Source organism: Balaenoptera physalus (assembly GCF_965194825.1).
Source record: "Balaenoptera physalus genome assembly, chromosome: 5".
Taxonomy (NCBI): domain Eukaryota; kingdom Metazoa; phylum Chordata; class Mammalia; order Artiodactyla; family Balaenopteridae; genus Balaenoptera; species Balaenoptera physalus.
In genome coordinates this window covers 92,403,534-92,409,873 of record NC_138884.1, presented here as the reverse complement: position 1 = coordinate 92,409,873, position 6,340 = coordinate 92,403,534, and positions in this window count along the sequence as shown.

Below are 6,340 nucleotides of genomic sequence, written 5' to 3'. Positions count from 1 at the left end.
AAGGACCTGTGAAATGCTCCTATTTGCTTTAGGAACATGAGAAGAATGATAGTCTGCAAAAATGGCTTATAAAAGGATACCTATAAAACTGGTAACAATGAAATTGTGTCTGAGGGGAAACTCAGTACAGATAAAACATATACATCATCTATAATTCATAGGATTCTGTAATCTATGTTTCCTTTCTCTTCAGATTTTCAGGAAAAAAAGAATAAGAATGTCCATAATTTTAGATCTTATTAGGAGGAGTTAGGACCTATGTAGAGAATTCCCTAGTATTTTGGGGATATTAAACATATTATTATCTGAATAATATTTCTTTCTGTAGTCAAACTTTATCCAACTATTTTTTTGTTGTAGTCTTTTATTGTTGTTGCTTGTTGTTTTTTGGGTTTTTTTTTACCATAGTCAAATTATATTCAATATCATTTAAAATGTGTTATTTTTCAATAATGAACGCCTGGAATTTTATTGTGACTTAAGGCAGCAATGTAGCACAGTTTATTGATTTTTAACAACATGCAGAATATACATTTACACTTTATTCATTAACCTCACAAAGACATTTGACTTAATGAAAACACTTGGAAATGTTTGTTGCTGCATTTGTTATTAACATACAAAAAAACAAAAACAAAATAAAGAAAAATGAAACAACTATCATCTAGTAGCAGGACTCACTAAACCCAATTGATTGCTTGAAACGAGGCAGAAAATAAAATATTTCAAGAGCATAAGTCACTTCCTTTGGAAGGAAAATGTGTCTGCATTCCAGAATGTATCTGTATTTACCAGGTCTTTTATTTTCTGCACTGATGTTTTGACACTTGGGGTCCTGCAGACCCTGGAAGTACTACTCCTCCCAAGGTTAACCAATTCCTAGAGATAGTAAACAACTCACCCAAGAGAGCACTTATCAAATGCAAATGAAGCAGCCCAGAGCCTCTCTGACCAACGGCTTCTTTTTTTTTCTTTTTTTTTGCAATGCCCATCCATGGATGGGTTTTTTAAACCTTCATTAATTGTAAGTAGTACAAATATTCCAAAAATATAAACAGACACAATGGCATCCTACATTTCAAGGTTTTGAATACAACAAATTTATCAAACTATGAATCTGTAAGCAAGGTAGTCAGAACCCCACAGTCCAGTCACAGTGGGAAGCAGATCTCCCCCACCCTCCAAACGGTATCTTGAAGGGGGTTACGTGGTATGACATGGAACATGTAAAATCTGAGATACTATAAGCAAAGAAGCTCAAGGGGCCCAATGAGGAGAGTCTGCTCCAGGGGCAAGCCCCACAGCAGTAAAGGATGGGGTATGGGGCCAGACCTCTGCCTTCCCTCCCCTGCTTGAATGCAAGATTTACCAGCATTAAAAAAAAAGGACAAAACTAAAACCCCATTTTACAAAAAAGGAGACTGAGGGACAATAGTGGCAAGTAACCCACAGAAGACCTGAAGGGGAAAACAGGCTTACTTTCTGCAGACACGTGACCTGTCTAGGACATGGGATGCAGGACAGCCTTACAGAGGGGGTTGCCTTACTGAATGAGGCCTCATGAACAGGTTAGGGGTAACAAAATAGGACGGGATCCACTTCCCAGGGAATCACTGCCTTTAGACTTACCATGTTTTTAGCACAGAGAAGCTTCTGGGCCACTGTTAACAGAGGCGAATTGATAAAATTGACCAACCACTTCTATTCCCAACCACCTCCTTGATCAGGCTTTCACACTCCAGCCCATACTCTACCTGCTCTAATCATCTTGGAGCGAGCCAGAGGACAGTTCCTACACCCCAGAGCCCATTGAAATTATTCATACTAGGCAATCCTAAACCTGCTTACCCTGCCTCATTAATTCCTTGCCATGGAAACCACAATATAGGCTCTTCTTACAGTTAACTTCCCTCCCTCTAACTTTTGACTGAGCCCAATGCTTCCCTGTGTTATCCTCCTAAAGTATGGAGTACCCCGTACTCTTGGGATCTGTGAACATAACAAACTGTTTGTTCATTAGCAGTAGTCTCCTGATCTTTTGGCCTTATCATACCTAAATAATAATAAAAGATATGTTAAACAGTATCATGGTTTTATTTTTTCAGGCTACAAAAAGTATATTACTATATTTTTTTAATTAAATAGATCTTGAATTACTCAAGTTGTGTCGATGCTGCTATGTTTTAATAGAAACATTTTAAGAATTTTTTGTTCTTTCTGGAGTACAAAAAAGCTGGGTAAAATATATGTGCTAATAGTGTTCTTTTCAAATTAAGCTAAAATGGCACAGTGTACTACAACTTGAAGTCAAGAATACTGATCCTGTTAAATACATCACAAACCTTTTTTAATTCTAATTTTTATATATATTTTTTATATTAGGAGAACCATGAAAGATTATAGAGAACTTTGTATACTTAGAAATATAAGCTCATAATGTAGGCAATTATATAAGTTCTGGTAAGCTCTGAGGTAACTTGATCTTCTGTTATCCACTTACAATTGTATTGAACATGGACTATATGTGCCCAGCATTACAGTAGGTGCTGTAGATAGAAACCTGAATACAATACAGTGTCTATTCTTAAGGGTCTCTCTTCCATATGGAAAACATTACATTTTTTGATACATAATATTCTAAAAACAGTGGGAACATGGTCAAGAGAAAACTATAGATTTGATACATGCCAAAGGATACAATAAAATAGCAATATATCTGATATACACAAATGCAACTAGATTATCATTAAATTAGAGAAAAGGGCAAACCAACTCTCTACCTATACACAGTAATATATGAATAAGACATGTCAGAATTATTCTGATATTTCAGAATGTATTAAAGATCATAATATATATAGCTTAAACTCAACTTCCAATAACATACTGAATTGAGCAGATACGTATATCCACCATCCCAACTAAACATAATAGAAATGATGGAGATATATAAAAAATATTTTAGACACATGTCCAGTACTAAAATAAAGACTTGGAAGAACTTATTGATCAGATATAAAATGAAAACTCAAAACCAAAGCAGTAAACTGAATTACACCACTCAATGGGTCATGGGAGTTGGACAAAAATGTACACAGGTAAGACAATGGCAAAGAGTACTTTAATAAAGTTTCACAATAACAGTCATGGTCTTTGTCTAAGTGATTTGAGATCTGGAATTCAGTACTGATGTAAATCCCATAGCTTAAATATGCTACTTGAATCTTGAACAAAAACCCCAAACAAAACAAAACAAAAACCCCAAACAAAAACAAACTATAAATACTACGACCACCAATGTGGCAAACAAACAAGAAAGCCATCTTTCTTCCTATAGACTTAAAAATAAAAGTTAATTATTGGGGGCTTCCTTGGTGGTGCAGTGGTTGAGAATCTGCCTGCCAATGCAGGGGACACGGGTTCAAGCCCTGGTCTGGGAAGATCCCACATGCCGTAGAGCAACTGGGCCCCGTGAACCACAACTACTGAGCCTGCGTGTCTGGAGCCTGTGCTCCGCAACAAGAGAGGCCGCGACAGTGAAGGGCCCGCGCACCACGATGAAGAGTGGCCCCCACTTGCCTCAACTGGAGGGGGCCCTCGCACAGAGGCGAAGACCCAACACAGTGAAAAATAAATTAATTAATTAATTTAAAAAAACAAACAAACAAACCAAAAAACAGTCACTAGCTTTCCAATATTGAAAAAAAAAAAGTTAATTATAAATAATGAAGTCCTCAAAAGCAATGCTAAAAAATATTTACTTGTGAGAAATTAAACTCTAGATCTGTATGCCTTCCAATTACAGAAACTGCATGGAACATAAACCTAATTAAGAAATTACCACACAAATATTACAGTACCATTGGAACTGCTAGAGCTGCAGGAGAAGCAAATATGAAATTGCTATTTGAGACATTTTCCCAGGGCAGGAGATATGACTTCAATTCAGAAAATGACCTCTGCACAATGATGAGCTCAAAACTTAAAATTACAATATACACAAGAAAATACCTGAATATGAAAGGAATTATCAGTTACAAAAAGAAAGAGAGAGAATTTAAGAGGAATCAACTTCTCAACATGATATTTAAACAATATAACATTAAAGTGCTCAAATTCAAAAGAGACAAAGTAAGAATAGAAAATATACTAAGTAGAGAAGTAGAGAAAATTTTCTACTTAGAAAATTTTCTAAGTAGAGAAAATGTCAGCATTTCACTAGACTTACACATTAAAAATTACTTCTGGATATATTAGTTATTAAAGTAAAATCCAATAGATCAGCTAAAAAATAAATTAGACACAGAAGAAGAGGGAATCAATGACCTGGATGGATCTGAAAGAGAAAATGTTGCCCAGAAGTCAGAGGGATTAAAAATATAAGAGAATGAAATGATGCACATTCATTAAACTTATTATGGTAAACATTTAATGATATATGTAAGTCAAATCATTATGCTGTACACCTTAAACTTATATAGTGCTATAAGTCAATTATAGCTCAATAAAACTGAAAGGGAAAACTTATTTAATCATAAAAAAATCTGTAATAGTGCCTAAAAGGCATGAGAAAATCCGGAAGCGAGAATGATAATGTCCATTCAATGTCTGATTGGTGTTCAAGAAAAACGTTAGGGGAGGCAATATTCAAAAGAATGATAATAATTGATAATTTTTCAGAATTAAATAGAAATGAGTTTGCACTTCAAAAATACAAAACATCAAGAAGAAATAAATTAAAACAAATCTATACTGTGGTAAGACACATCAAATGAAACCAGAAAATGGCAGATAAATGGGGGTGACAATAAAAATAAAATTATAAAAAATAGTGGCAAATTGACAGAATTTTTCATTACCAACCACAGGGTTTAAAAGACATTGAAATAAATACCTTTAGAATGCTACAGAGTGGGAATAAGTGTAAAGTGCTACAGAGTGGGAAAAATTGGAGGAAAAAACAGTAACCTAAAATTCTTTACCTGCGATACTGTCATGCAAGATTGAGGAATGAATAAATATATTATTTTCAGCTTAAAAAAAAAGACCAAGAAAGTTTACTTCATTAGTCAGTGTTCTACAGTGAAACATAATTGATAAAATCTATGTATCTATGTATGTATGTAGGTATGTATGTATCTATTTATCTATCTATCAATCTTTCCATCTATCTATCCATATTTTCTTGAGAGAGGGCGATTTTAAGAAATTACTTCACACAGTTGTGGGGGCTGGCAAGTTCAAACTCTGTAAGGCAGGCCAGCAGGTTTGAAATACAGGTAAGAATTAATGTTTGAGTTCAAAGTAGGTCTTGAGGCAGACTTCTTTCTTTCTTGGGCTATCTTAGTGTTTTTTCTAAGGGCCTTAAACTGACTGGATGAGGCCCATCCACATTATGGAAAGTAATGTTTTACTTGAAGCCTTAAATGTTAATCACATTCAAAATATACCTTCAGAGCAGCAATTAGACTGGTGTTTGACAAAAAATTGTGTACCACAGCGATGATGTGCATGAGATGACACATAAAATTAACCATCACACTTACCATTCACAGATCCTGACTTAAAAAATTTTAAAGAACTTCCTTCAGAAAGAAGGATATTGAACTCTTACTTTATGCTGAATAGTTCCTAGAATTGACATTATCAGACTAATTCAGATAATCTTATTTTATTAATTTTTATTGGAGTATAGTTGCCTTACAATGTTGTATTAGTTTCTGCTGTACAGCAAAGTGAATCAATTATACGTATACACATATCCCCTCTTTTTTAGACTTCCTCCCCATTTAGGTCACCACAGAGCATGGAGTTGAGTTCCCTGTGCTACACAGTAGTTTCTCATTAATTATCTATTTTATACATAGTAGTGTATATATGTAAATCCCAATCTCCCAGTTCATCCTACCCCCCAACCCCCCTTGGTACCCATAAGTTTGTTCTCTACATCTGTGTCTCTATTTCTGCATTGCAAATTAGTTATCTGTACCATTTTTCTAGCTTCCACATATAAGTGATATTATACGATATATGTTTTTCTCTTTCTGACTTACTTCACTCTGTATAACAGTCTCTAGGTCTATCCATGTTTCTGCAAATGGCACTATTTTGTTCTTTTTCATGAGTGAGTAATATTCCATTGTATATATGCACCACATTGTCTTTATCCATTCCTCTGTTGAGGGACATTTAGGCTGCTTCCATGTCCTGGCTATTGTAAATAGTGCTGCAATGAATATTGGGGTGCATGTATCATTTTGAATTACGGTTTTCTCTGGGCATATGCCCAGGAGTGGGATTGTTGGGTCATATGGTAGTTCTATTTTTAGTTTTTTGAGGA